The sequence below is a fragment of the Protopterus annectens genome, chromosome 3.part1, assembly GCF_019279795.1.
Source record: "Protopterus annectens isolate FY-2018-M chromosome 3.part1, PAN1.0, whole genome shotgun sequence".
NCBI classification, from domain to species: Eukaryota; Metazoa; Chordata; order Ceratodontiformes; family Protopteridae; genus Protopterus; species Protopterus annectens.
Window position 1 is genome coordinate 918,220,194 of NC_056732.1, and position 16,137 is coordinate 918,236,330.

A 16,137-nucleotide genomic window follows, 5' to 3' on the forward strand; every position below is an offset into this window, starting at 1 on the left:
ATCTGGCATGCTGGACTCCAGCCATTACCAAACCATGCAAGAGAATGAGGAAGCTACTACATGATAGAGCAAACACAAAAAGGGGAGTAATCACTGATCAGTAGTATGGCAATAATATATGTCCACACATACAATCCACTAATGCCAGCCACAACAAGTAGAATCTGTGAATCCAGAGGCAATGTGACACCTGCCCTAAGTACACAGACAACCCACAACTCCCCCCAATAAATACAAATATATGTGAGAGATGCAACCATTTATCCAAACCAGAGGCTGAGCTCCCCCAACTCAGTACTGTCAAAACTAGTCAGGAGGAGAAGGTAACCACATACACCACAAACCCAGTCCCACATAGACCGATCACAACTGTAAACCAAACACATAAACACAGAAAAACATTCCCGGAGGCCCTAATTACAAACACACCACACCAACAGAGGCCTCCAAAGCAGACCCCAAGCAACCACAACCTCCAAACAATGCAACACATAGTACACAAAGATGGTGTGCCAAACAGTTACAGGCCAGAAGGAGAAACAACATGCCTGATACAGTTGTAATAGGTGTCTGTATAAGCAGACACACTGCTGTCCCACTCACCAGACTGAACAAGGGAAAGGGTACAGTAAGCTGCCTGTAGGCTGCCACAATATGCCACATAACACAAGCATGAGGTCACCCCAAAGCAAGCAGAAATATGATGCACTCATTGTCCATGCTGGTGTGAATGACCTGAGATGTACCTCCCTGGACTACATGAAAAGAGACATGGATGAGCTCTCTGAGTATGTACTCCAGGCCGGTATGACACTGGCCATTTGCAGCATCCAACCCTCACCAAGAATGATGCCACAGTACAAACACAGAATGATCAGCTTTAACAGGTGGCACAGTTACAGCTGTCAGTCCAAGAGGGTCTAATGTCTGTCTGCTTGAGATGTCATGCATGACAAGCCATGCTGCTGTTCCAGGGATGGCTTGCACCTGTTACCCCTGGGCGTCTGGGTACTGGATAAGGCCTTTACCACCTCCATAGAGCCGTACGTAGGCAAGGCCAAAAAGACTAACCCACCACCCTAGAAAACATAAGTGGTAAGAAACATAAGGGTAGTGCTGACCAATGCCAGATGTGTAAACTGCAATATGCATGCACCTGAGGCACTTCCCAGTATGGAGAACATCGATGGCTGTGCAGTGACAGAAGCCTGCTGCAAGCCTACTGACAGCACACCAGCACTACCAGGTTATACCACATATCATGCGTTATGGCCCCAACACCTGGACCAAAACATCAAAGGAGGGGGAGTATCCATATGCAGCACAGACACCCAAATGGCCAGGTAACTGACAATGCACAAAGCAGCGGAGACCACTCATGTGCACCTAAGTGTAGTCAAAACTGCTGTACAGTCTGTAGCATGTGACAGACCACACTCTCACACATAGGAACCCCACCCAGACATCCTGAAGACACTGGACAGTATGAATGTCCCACCAAATACCAGACAAGGTACTCAAACATTACCACATAGGTGGTAAACCATTATGTATGCAAGGAGTAATCAGGGACCTAGGGACACAAGTCGACAGTAACCTGTCATGTGACACTCACAATGCCAATGTGGCTAGGAAGACTGTCCATATTGGACACCGTATCATGAAAGGATTCACATCTACATCAACAGAGGTCACTGTGCCCCTGTACTGTTCCCTTATCAGACCCATAATCTAGTACAATGACTCATATGGGATGTACCGTACCTGACACCTGCAGCGGTTAGGAAGACCTCAAAGTACCTCACCAAGAGGATAAAGGGTGTCAAATATATGTCATATGCTGCCTGGCTGTAGACACCCCAGCTGAATGGAGTCACAGACTGCCTACACAGAGGCATTGTATGTCTGTTGTACAAGGCCATGTCCAACACAGGAGTAATGGACATGCCTCACCCCAGGAAATCAAAGCCATTGGAGCTGTGAGAGTGACAGATGTCAGCCTCAACACTTAATGAAATAGGATGTGCTGGAGGGACAGATACATAACCCAGAGGCTCCCCACACCCAGAAACAGGATCCCAATCCATGTTAGGCAGAGACCCTCACTGACACCCCTCAACAGGAATATTGCCAAGTGGATGGATGATCGCACATGTACACTGGGGGTCTTCACTGTGTCACGTCCAGACAGAGGCACAGTAAAGAAAATCATAAATGGCCATAATAGTCACATAGCAAGGGGCAGCGAAAGACACACACACTCTGGCTAGGCTTACTAATGCCCTAGGGTGGATAGCCTAGTATGAACCTATGAACCTATGAAGATACAAATTGTACAGGACACTAAGGATAATCACAAGGCTTACTCAACTGATGGTAGGAACCATTTGGGAATTCAGTGATATGCTCCGAATCACTAAGATATTACAAACAACATACCAAACACACACACATATTGCCAACATACAACCTGACAGGTTCAGTGCAAACCCCCCACCCCCACCCCAGAATGCAATATATCTATCCCAGCAGACTGCTGGTCCCCTGACATTGCATATGCTGAGGTAACAGCCATCATCTACAAAGCAAAACACACAGCAGCAAAGGTATGTGATGGTGTCCTGGGCTGAGGCCAACATGGACTCCAAGAATAATGGAATGCCAAATCACACTACTGCCCAAAGTCAGCCTTACCACAGGATATGTACCCAAAGAGCAGTGTACAACAACAGTGGTCCTTCACAACAAAGGTGTTGCCTGAATGGATACTGCAAACTACCACCCCAGGATCCTGACAAGCTTGGTCTGCACAGCTATGGAAAGGATCAGTATGTACCGCAGACATAAAGCTATTGTGGACCTACTGACACCGGACCCTACCCAGTGTGGCTGTTGTAAGTGCAGATCCTGCCCCTAAACATGTTTGACCCATTTGAAACAGTCATTAAGGTCATTGATGAGGGCAATGTGGTCCACACAGCGTAGCTGGACCGTGCATATGCTTCCAGACAATACCCTATGAGTTCAGTATGGATATGTTCACCAGCTTAAATATAAACCCTTATGTCAGTAGAGGGGTTGCAAACCAGACCAAGGACAGAACTGACATGGTCAGACATGCTGCATCCATGTCAGACTACAAAGCAGATATGAGTGGCATCCCACAAGGCTTGGTCCTGGGACCTCCCCGTTCCGTATATATGTCCCATAGGTACAGGCCAACATGGAGGGACTGTGACTGAACATGTATGCAGAGGAGTACAAACTGCCCACCATATCCGACCCCCAGCTGATACAAGCAACCCACAAAAGGGCCACATAGAAACAGACAACTGGAGCCATAGCCATGTCAGCAAGCTAATTGCAGAACTGTGTATAGACAACCACCGTGGATATACAGTAAGTGCCCACCAATTACCACACAGGTGTTAACCCATTACGTACCTAACATGTAATGAGAGACCTGGGGACACAAGGTGATAGATATCCTGCATTGGACAAACATGTGGCTGTAGTGTTCGCAGAAACATACCATATACCCACCCAATCATGAAGGTTGTCAGATGTAGATAAGGGGAGGTCAATGTGGCTCTGCAGTCATCCTTCATCAGCATCACAATTGACTACAATAGCCCCTGTGGGATATACCTCAGCAGACACCTCCATCAACTGTAAAGTCCACAACAGTATCCCACCAGGAGTAGCAAAGAGCATGAACAGATGCCATGTGTTGCCTGATTAAACAAAATGCAGTCCACACACTGCCATACTGCCCACCCAGAGGCAAGCTGTGCCTGATGTATGAAGCCATGTCCAAGCTGGAATCAATGAACATGCTGCACCTTGTACAATCTGAATGGCAGTGAGCTATGCACATTAGAGACCTGAACCCCAGCACTAACATACATAGGACAAGCTGTACAGAATGATCCATAACACAGAAGCCACCCCCACTCTTGAGTAAACTCCCAGTACAGGTTAGCCAGAGAGTCACCTATCGACACCCCTCAAGAAGAATCCTGATGAGTGGATGGAAGATGGTAGGTTAACCCTGGGTATCACTGTTATGTCAGAGGTAGATGGAGGCACAGTATACTAACCATGACATATGTCATGGCAAACTCCAGTTACAATGTGTGTCGAAGGACAAACACACTCTGTGACTAGCATCAGAAATGGCCTAGGGAACATCGCTAGTGTTTGCCAATGTCCACCTATGTTGTGGAATACACTACCAATGTTGGACAAGCCTGGTGCAGGTAGTCCATATCTGAACATAATGCAACATGGTCATATGTGCACAACTGGCCCCTACACAGTCTGTTGTGCTCACTATGAAGATGTCAAGCAGTGATAGGACTAAAGCCCAGGATACTGTCCACCACAGTGAAAGTACTGAACCAGTACACTATACGGTACTACAGTGTTAGGTCATTATGAAAGGAAGTTGACAACTGTATGCAAAGTATGCCATGCAATCCCTGCAGGCACAGTATAATCCCTGTTGTGGCAGACACGAAGCAGTTGGCCAGTTAGTACACAACATGACACCCAACACACAACCATAAACATGAGATATTGTTGAAGTTCACACACACCCAAATATGTGGTGGACTGCAGAGTTCAACATATGGAAAGCTCACACTGGGCATGCTCGCACACTTTGATAAATGAGGCATATGTCAGACAACATGCCATGGAAAGGCTGAACTGTGCATGCTCACACACTTAGGCCATATCTCTGTTTAGCAGTTGGCCACACATATCTGGTATTTGTACGTGTCATTCCAGGAACCAACCACAACACAGCAATCTGCCCAGTGCACACAGTAAATGACTACAGAGACATAATTGATATAGTGGATCGCCCTCATATTCAAACATCTTCCACAGATACACAAGTTGTTCATAGGAACAGGGAATGCTATGGCAAAAAGACCTGCAAACAGTCTAACAGCAACAAATATTGTGCATCTGACAATTAAACATATGGGTGTAGAGGTCAATACTAGGCTTGTTGCCCTAGGGAATGACAGCTTAGCCAGAGTGTGCTTGGCATCTGCATCCCCAGTACAGTAGGCTACTGTGCCACTGTAAAGTAGGTCACATAAGGCAACGTGTGAGGCTAGTGAGCTGTGCCTCTGTCAAGCAGGGGCACAGTGGAGATCCCAGGGTTTGAATGTGCTAAGCCACATTCATGTTGTTGGTGTGTGCTGGAAGAGGGTTGCTGAGGACCTCTAACAGTAAGTGGGTGTCAATAACAGACTGAGGGGAGCCCTATCTGCATTGTCTGGACAATTCCACTGTCAACACTGTGTTGTAATGATTATGTGGGAATGAAGTGTCGGGCCGGTACTGTTCACAGATGTCCTCCCTCTGTGAGCTACAGCTCTGCAATGTATTAGCTCACTCTGTCTGTTGGACGGCTCATATATGGCTGGTGTACACCTGACAGGTGTCTTGTTGTGGAGCAGTCATGGGTATATGTGGGATAGCATGATCAATGCAAACCTTACACATGCTCATAGAATGCAATTGTCAAGGATTATGCAGAGTGGCCAGTATAGTCCCCCAGCATGGGTCCTTTGAAGTCGTCCACCCCAGTCTTCACAAGTGTAGAGTCTGCTTGTGCTAAATACAGTTTGTTTGCAGTGACAACCTTGCCTGGGGTGGGGATGGGATATGGATGTCCAGGGAAAGGTGGGTATGGTCAGATATCAACAATGGTGGTCTACCTCTGGTGTGAAACAGTGAGTACCCATGTTGCAGATGGACAGGTGCAATATGTATTCCCCCATGTGGCTGTGGTGAGTGGTTCTGCCATAGCACATGGTCCCACAAATTGTAGTGGCTGTAGGGTAAAGTTGTAGAGGCCTGAGTAGTTCCCACACACAATATGCCTGTACCTGATGTTAACAACTGGAATGGTGTATGTGAACACCTGCATATCCCGGCACTGTTCCCAGGGAAGCAAAGTGTGTGTCCTGGATGTGGGAGTGGTGTTCTGGACTGGTTGTGTTGTGTGTTACAGGTCCTGTGGTCACGAAGCATTGTATAGAACATAACCTGCCAGTGCGATGTGCATATCTGACCTTGAAGTAGGTGGCTGCAAATGCATATATATGCTATCCCCCACCTTCCAGGTAGTACTGGATGTACATACCTCTGTAGAAATAAAGATGTCAGCACCCTATAAATACTGCAGGTGCAGAATAGATACCCAGTAATTCAGATAGCGCGCTCTGCTAATGCGTCTCCTTCAAGTGTCATAATATAGTTAGGTAGGAGTTTGAACCATGCAAATGCTCAGTGTGTGTGCGGGTGAGCAGGTTTGATGTGTGTGCATGTCTGTGTGAGGGAGATGTCCCTTTTGGCAACTGTGAAAGCACTCTACAGGATGCACATTCCCCTATCTAAGCACTGATGATGTCAGTACCCTATAAGTACAGCAGGAGAAGGGAAACCTCCCAGTAATGTCAATAGCGCGCTCTGCTAATGTATCTGTCACGAGTGTTATAACATAGTTAGGTAGGGGTTTGAATCCTGCAACTGCCCAGTGTGTGTGGAGGGGGGTTAGTTTGTGTGAGGGTGATGTCCCTTTTGGCAACTGTGAAAGCACTCTACAGGATGCACATTCCCCTATCTAAGCACTGATGATGTCAGCACCCTATAAGTAAAGCAGGAGAAGGGAGACCTCCCAGTAATTCAAATAGCGCACTCTGCTAATGAATCCCTCTCAAGTGTCATAACATAGTTAGATAGGAGCTTGAAACCTACAAATGGCAAGTGTGTGTGTTTGGATGTGGGGAGTTTGTGTGTATGCAATTCTGTATGACAGACATGTGCTTTTTTGCAATCAGGAGATCACACTACATGATGCACATTACCCTTTCCAAACACTGATGATGTCAGCACCCTATACGTACAGCTGGAGAAGGGACACCTCCCAGTAATCCAAATAGCACACTCTGCTAATGTGTCGCTCTCTCAAATGTCATAACATAGTTAGGTAGGAATTTGAAACCTGGAAATGGCAAGTGTGTGTGTGTTTGGATGTGGGGTGTTAGTGTGTATGCAATCCTGTATGAAAAACAGGTGCTTTTTGGCAATCAGGAGATCACACTACATGATGCACATTACCCTTTCCAAACACTGATGATGTCAGCACCCTATAAGTACAGCTGGAGAAAAGAAACCTCCTAGTAATCCATATAGCGCGCTTAGCTAATGCGTCTTGTTCATGTGTCGTGACATAATTAGATAGGGGTATGAATCCTGCAAATGGCAGATGTGTGTGTGTTTGTGGGGGGGTAGTAGGTTGTGTGTAATTGCAAGTGTGAAAGACCAGATCCTTTTAGCAAATACTACAATACACCAGATGCTGCATATTCCCCCAGTAAACACAGGGGATGTCATCACACTATTAGTACGGCCAAACAGGGCTACTTGGCCAGTAATGGCAATAGTGTGCTCCGCTACTGGGTCTATTACCATTGTCAGAGCACAGATAGGTATGTTTTGGAAACCTACAACTGCCACGTGTGGTTGTGTCACACAATATGACCTTGTGTGGGTCTTTGTGCATAACAATGCATGCCATTTCCTAAACCAGCAATGGCAATGTACACATGATGTATGTGTGTGACACATACACATAAATACCTGTGACCTGCAGTATTTACCATGTCTGACACGTGCCTCGAGTGGATAAATGGTATTCGCAATGCATAACAATATGGCTGTGTCTTACTGTGCAGGGGCATGCCGGTATGTGTCTATACAGTGTGGGTTGTATATGGTATAATACCTACAGCAGGGGATACACATCTGGTCTGGGCCATATAGTCTACATGTGGTCGATGAACAGGTGCTGCATGTTCCCACCTATTGTGGGAGTGGTAACATGTTATTCCACTGCAATTCAGTGACCACATGCTGGGAATCTTTCAGCTAGTGTGTTGTAGCTACAGTAATGCTCACGTACAATGTTTGGCTGGATGCAGTCCAGCCATATAAAGACATTTCTTGAGACTCTCATATTGCCAGTGTTGTTAGGGAGGATAGGTGGGTTTACTGTGTATGGGAGGGTTGTGTGTGCCAGGCTATGAACCAGAAGGCAGTCCAACACACTGTTAGCTGCTCATGAATAGGCCCTGATGCTTTGTGCTGTGTCAACAACCTGGAGGTGTGTGTATCTGTGGTGCCTTGGGATACCACTCCCCTGTCCATGTGTGTTACATGTGTAGGGGACGACAGGCATGGTATGAGGTATAACCTGGCAGTGATGGGTCGCACCTGTGAGCCGTGAATCAGGACTTTGGTACTGCACAGACATTGCAGTTCACCATGCTGAGGACAGTGTCCAGTGCATGCATCTTGCGGTGTACACTGCTGGTGTTGTGTAGCATCACTGTCAGTGTCCTATCCTGTGTGATACCCGTGGAGGTGGCTATGTAATCCATGTCCTGCAGCAAAAGGCACTATGTGTGTATCAAGGGGTTTCGCCAATATACAATGGCCCATGGGTGTCAAGTGCAAGCTGCCCCTCGCAAATCATTGTGGATTCCCTAGCATGTAAGAACACGTTGACAGCCAGTGGATACCCTATGAATGACATTGGAGATTGAGCAGAATGTAGACATAGAACACCCTTCCTACATATAGTGGTAGCATACTTGGTGAGGGTATGATGGCAACCAAGATCAGGCTCATACTGGCCCATGCCACATGCTGAGAGATCCCTTCTATGTTCCCTATCATGTAGTCCAGGGAGGTATGTCTCAGGTCATCCATAGTGGCATGGTCAATGACTGAGTCATATGTGTCCATGCCTCTGACTGATCTGTATGCATGTGTTTTGTGGTGGACCATAGTGCCCCACAGGCATATCACTGTGACCTTCACCATGTACAGCCTGTTGAGCGGGACCCCACTGCAGCGGCCAAGAGAGGTACCTGACATATCTGTAGCAGGTGTGTTGTGTAGCCCTACAGGCTGTGAGTGTGTGGCACACGGGATGTGTGTGCCATGTGTGGCATGTGCTCTGTTCGGCGTACGTATGCCTGTGTGCCAGCTGCGGAGGTGTGTGATGCTCAGGCAGGATGCTATTCTGAGACTCCAAGTATGCCCCAGTGTGTTCAGATTGCTGTCAGTGCGGGTCTATGTCAGACTGGTATTGTATCACTGTAGTATGTCATGCCACCTGACAGGGTATGGCAGTACTGGGTTCAGAGTGCTCAGTCCTCAGATTGGCTATGTGGTGGCATCCCACACATGTGTTGTACGTTCCTGGCCAGGGGTGAGGGTTGACTGCATACATGTGGCAGCTGTGACATTGCCACATGACTCACATAAACCACAACTGGACCATAGAGGTGATTCACAGGTTACCTTTGCACATGCTACCATAGTAGTGTGATTGCCATGGTGATTACCAACACATAGGGCCAATGGGGAACAACATACTGAAGGTGTGTATGTGTGGGTGTACTGCTACTGATTTCATAGCACTGGCATATATGACTGCACACGTGGATAAATGCCAGGTAAGTCATGTGCAATGTGTCACAGGCAATGTACATGCGAACAGGACAGACAGTGATGTTCTGTCATGTGTAAACTTGACATACGTATAGTACGCTATGCAGATGTCACTAGGAGTCCACAGAAGCACTGTACCTCTGCATTGCAGGTGGAAGCAGTGTTCCAGGGAACCCCAAGCAAACATGCATGCAAACAAAGCTACAGTAAGCAGGGTTGGAAGTAGTCCATTGTACAACAAAGAAGGGGTAACACTAACAGTAGGTAACAGTGCAAATATGTAGGCACTATCAACATGTACCCAGGAATGCACAGCTGAGATGTCCATGGTAGAACTGATATTATGTCATAGTTAATTGTGATTTGTATTACATTGGTACTGCACACATATCAACATGCGCAAACATCCACATTGCATAGTCGTTGTGGGCAACTTGCCACCATTACTGTACATGTCCAGCATTGCGTACCACTACTTGCATTAGCTTCCCCCCTGTGCTACCCATGTATGTGGCTATCTGTTGACATCCTTACCACTGGTATGCAATAATGTGCAGCTGTTACACTATGGTACTTACTATGGGTGTAGATAACAAGTCAGGACAGTCATACGGTTACTGCATCAGCATGCTGGGATATACACACAGTCATATCAGCACACTGTATTGTTACCAACATGATACTACTAATACACTTCTATGTAGTCACCCTGTGCATCAGCAACGTGTTTACCTGTTCCTGCACTGATGGAGATTGCAGGAGGTGGCACAGTTTCATCATATGCACAGGGTGTGAATTAGGTATGCCTGAGTCTGCCACTGATACCACCAATTGACATGTGTGTGTATGTGTGTTGGTGAGGGACAGCAGTACAGGGTGGGGCACTGTTGGTGCAGTGTGTGCGTGTATGTGGTAGCCCTAGGTGGTAACATTTTGCATGTGTGTATGCACGCACACAGTTCCACCTCATGGCTGCCATATACAGGAGTTTGTGGACAGCCACAGACTGCACCTGGCAGGCCATACAGATCAGTGTCTGTGGGCATGGACACGGTACCTGTGCCTGGCAGGGGTGCTACGGACCGTATCCGGTACTAAGCCAGACTGGGTACTGTCATCAGAAGCGGGAGTGTGTTGACTGGACACAGGTCCCTGTTGGGACTGTCCAGAGCCACATGCACATGGTCTCCTGGGGCATTCCGATGACAGCACAGACCCAGCATTGCTGGGGCTGCTGCTGGCACTATGAGGGCATCCGCGGGCCTGTTGTCGTCGCGCCGACTGCCAGCTGCTGCTGTTGCTGGCATACGGCCACGTCGACACCGCAACCATCCACCATTGCCCTGGCTCATGGACATGTGGTTGTGGAACTGCTGTAATATGTCCCCACAACGTCTGTCTATGACATCGGTGAAATTACGGATAGCATCCGCGATGTCACGTATACTGTCAGTCATGGCTGTGCGACATGCTCTCAGCTCTCTCAGACCCTGTCTGGTGTACCTTTCCATATGCGACTGTGCCTGCATGACAGCCCGAAACATAGCTGAGGTTGACAGACCTCTTTGGGCATGTCTGCCAGAGGCAGTACGCCCACGGATGCTCCCACGAGAACCCATGGGCAACTGTCTGTGTGGTACCATCGCAGGACCCTGCTCATGGCCGCTGTGTGGGGAAGCATGTGCCACAGATACCACATTACCCTGGTCAATGCCCACTGTATCCTGTCCATCACCTAGGGACAATGGTGTCATAGGATGTACTGGCAGGATGACTGTGCGCAATGATGGGGTTGACAGCTGTGTACTGTCAATTGGCTGACCAATGACGGACCCTGACACACCTTCCTGTGCCATTACACAGATATCATCATTATCCGTACCTGTGGCACCAGATTCAGGTTCCCTGCTGCAGGACACCAGAGCAGCAGCAGAACCTGTGGGAGGAAGACAGGAAACACAGTTTACAATGTCTACACAATGTTACCAGTGATGCACTTATGCACACATGCACACGTGGACACATGCACACATGCACACATGCACACGTGGACATGTACACACGTGGACACGTGTACACATGCACAAATGCACACATGCACACATGCACACATGCACACGTGGACACAGGCACACATGCACACATGCACACATGCACACATGCACACCCCGCAGTATACACACAGAGCACTACTGAGTTACACTAGTATTACTAGCACTATCAGGACTATTATAGGTATTGTTAAAACACACTCACCAGCATGGATGGGCTGCCTTGCTGTAACACCGGAGGGACCTGCAGAAATGAGGAGGTTAATGTCAGTGGGCACAACTGTGCCATTGATACTGCATATGATACAGTGCAGTAGTACACCAGTTGCCTTTCACACGTCAGCTGCTGATATTGGCAATATCACACCTGCACAATTACATACTATGTTGACAGCTACATACCACGGACACACCTTACACATGCATAAACTAATAGTGTACAGAACAGTCAAGTGTACATATGGCATATTACCTCCACGCTCCATGTCATGCTGCTGTGTGGATCCAGCCTCCATCATGATGCAGGTGTGTTGCTGTTGATGTTCCGGGACTGGAGCCACAACACTTAGGAGTAGCCCCTCCAGTCTGGTGAGGGGGGGGGTGTGTGGCCACCCCACCTCCTGTGGCAACCTGTTGCCTGTGGATATCCGACGCACGCTGATGGACATTTCTGATTAAATCACTGCAGTGATGTCGTACCTGCTCATATGTCCTATTATGCGTGCTAATGTCATTTACCCTATGGACAAGGTCTTGCCACAGTGCAGCCCTCTTCTGCTGATTCTGGCTGGTGTGGGAAAACAGTATGTCATAATCCCGTACCAGGCTCTGGTGTATCTCCTCATCTTCTGCTGTAGAGTAGGCAGGATTACGCTGACGCGCCATGTCCCTGGAAGAGAACACAAACAGGATATCAGCAGACTATGTCAGCAATATATGGCACACATACTATACATGATACTCAACTGTAGTGATATACTACTACTCCCATATGTAGCATGTGTGTGTCTCTTGGTGGATACACAAGTACATGGCCAGATATCAGTGCTCAGCCAACACCTGTGCAACAATACCTGGCACATTCCATACAACATAGTAGCATGCCCCATCGGTCAGCACACTGCGACGGGTCCAATGCACAACCTCACTCTGGCTGTTCATACCAAGGTACTGTATGTGGAACGCCATCCACTAGTGTGATCTGGACACAAGTTACTCGACCTGGATATACATATCCCACCACCACCACCACCACCAGCACAGTAGACTACTTTGATATGTATGTGATAGACAGTTATTCACTTGTTAGGACTGAGATGGTATCCATGCAGCCCACTGGGCCAGTGGAAGCCACAACCCACACTGCTGACCCCTTTGCGAATGCTTCCCACGAACATCCCAAAGAATGCATGGAACATGCACACACATTTCTAACCCAGACCCTATGCACAAAGGTTAGGCATCCTGTCCGGTGGACCCCAGCCAAAGGCAGATTGTATAACGATAGAAGGAGGCTACTGCAGGACAGAGCAGATTCACATTAAGGGAAGGCATCTGTGGTCAGCACTGGTAATAAGCTACGGTCTCTCATAACAACATCCACGGCCTACTCTGGGAGGGAAATGGCCATGAACACTATAGATAACCACAAGGCCTTCTTCAGTTATGTTACACATATGGACCAAATGCCTCAGATATGCTCTGAGTTACTACACACCTACTTAACATTCACTGAACACACAGATATTGGCAACATTCTTGCAGACAGGTTTGGTGCAGGTATCCCCCTCCTTCTCCCCCACACTTACAAATACTTATCACAGCTGAATGTAACCTCCCTACCATCTCACATGTCCAGGTGAGGGCCGCCCTCAGCAAAGCAGAACACACAGCATCAATGTGACCTGATGGTATCCCTGGATGTGTGCTATGTGAACTCCTATAGGACATACAACCGCATATAAGACTGATATTTAACCTTGGCCATACTACGGGATATGTACCTGAACACTGGCATACAGCAACAGTGGTCCCACTCCACTAAGGAGGCACCTCTACTGACCCTGGTAACTACCACACCATAAGCTTAACCAGCCTGGTCTGCAAAGCTATGGAATGATTCAGTATGGGACGCATATACAGCGATATTGGGTACCTGCAGACACTTATTCCCAGCCAGTTTGCCCTTGTAATGGGCTGATCCTGCCTTTTGAACCTGGTTGACCTTTCAAAACAGTCACTACAGCCATTGATGAGGGCAACGCAATCCATACAGCCTACCTGGACTTGCCTAAGGCCTTCAACACAGTACTCCACTCAGGCATCATAGACAAGCTCATTAGCTTACATGTTACTACATATGTCACATGATGGGTTGCACACTGGTTGACATACAGAATCCATAATATCGTTATTGTAGGAGCCATGTCAGACTCAATTCCAGTCACATGTGGTATCCCACAGGCCTCTGTCCTAGGACCCCTCTTATTTGGCATTTATTTCTCAGATGTAAAAGCAAACATGTGCGGGTTGTGGATGACAAAGTTTCCAGATGACTGCAAACTAAACGCCATAGTCGTTACACCAGCTGACACACACATCCTACAGACAGGCCTCACTGAAACGGAAAATTGGTGCCAGGATCATGGCCTAACACTGAATGACATGTAATGTATAGTCATCCCCTTTGGGTGGAACTACGTGCACACAACATATCACATGGACATACCTATAGATACAGACCTATGACACATATGGAGGGTTCACAGTATGCAGACTATTAACTTGTTACTTTACATTACCTGTGTTTGTCGCAGCTGGTTGCGTTACCGCTACTACAGCTTCCTGCTGCTGCTGGCACAGCTTGGTACTGACACTGCTGACAGCTTCAACTTAGTTTGTGTACCGTGTGTTGTTGTTTGTGTTATTTTTTCTTTCTCTCTCTCTCTCTCTCTCTGTCTGCCTCCAGACAGTGCAATGAAAGTATTGCATGTGTGGAGTGTGAGTACAGGATGCTTTTGTAGGTAGCTGCATAAGTCCATGTGATGGCCTCTGCACCAGTTGTAAGCCAGCATTTGCTAATTGCATGCAGCCAGTTGTGTACTGATTGCAGTTCTCACTGTGATTTCAGGACAGTGCTATAAAAGGGTATGTGAGATAGGCGTTGCCCTTTCAGATTGTAAGGGCGGCGACCATGCTGGTATGCTGTGGACACTGTTCTGTGAGTGTAAAGGTTAGTATCTCTCTCATGATTCAGGCTGTGTTGTAGATTCACATTTCTCCATTCCTCTCTCCTGTTTCCTGTAGTAAGTGTGTATGCACACTAACACCTACAACTATCTATCTATATATATATATATATATATATATATATATATATATATATATATATATATATATATGTGTGTAAATATACATACATTTATATATGTACATTAACTGACATTATTACCTACTAGCTACTAACTAGCATGGCTGTTTCTGTTCACACACTACTATTATGGAAATCCACTAGTTTTGACAGTAAGTATAAATGAGATGCTTTGTGTACTACACATCCTATATTCCCTTTACATTCATTCCTACTATTACATGATATATTTATTTTAGCACAATGTTCTTGTATAACAGTCATGGCTTAGTGGTAGGTCATGCAGACTACTGTTTCCAAGGTCCTGGGTTCGGGACTGCCAGTGGGATTTTATTTTGCTTTTGAACTGACTACAGGACCTGTCAATCAGAGTGACTAAGGCACTTTTAAGCAGTTGTAACCGGGTTAGCGCTGGTTTGCGTGGAGCTCCCGCATGCGCACTGGCGTTCAGCTCCGCGTACACCCGCTTACAACCGCTTAACAGTGCTTACTCTGGTGCACACCCGCGTTATTTTCTTTGAAAGAAATGAAAATCGGGAGACAGTAAAGTGGTGAAAAAGGGGTCACAAAGAGGGTAAGACAGTAGGGAAACAAGCTTGGGTTTTGCAGGAGGGATGTAGGTAAGGCCCATAGCTGCCCATTTCTTCATCAGCAATAGCTGTGCATATGTTTGTAATTTGGTGTGACATTTGAAATCTTCCACCCCTGAGAGAGGTGTCAGGACAACAATAATACTTGTTGTACAGCCAATTGTAATTGACAGTTTCCATGTCTAGCAGACATGTGTGCGAAATGGGCAGTTATGTATGGGGCGTGATTTTTTTGTGGGTCCAGAGTGCCCTTTTTTTTTTTTTTTTTTTTCCAGGTGAGAGTGGTATGTCAGGTAAAGGAAGTCGGTATAGCTGGGGAGGTAGGTTGGGTAGGTCAACAGACAAGACAAACAAGACGCATACAGGGGCGGTGTATGACACGTGTGTGGGGGTTACACAATTGACGGGGACGGATGTTTGGATATCCAGAGCCCATGAGCCCACAGATGGCAACAGTGGAACTGATATCCCCACCCATGGGCAGTTGCCACTGTTCCTTCACTGCCCAGGACGGGGCTGTGCTGGGGGCTGTGTAGGCCAGGCAACAGGCATGCCAGTAAGTTGTGCCACCTGTGCCTCAAGCTGG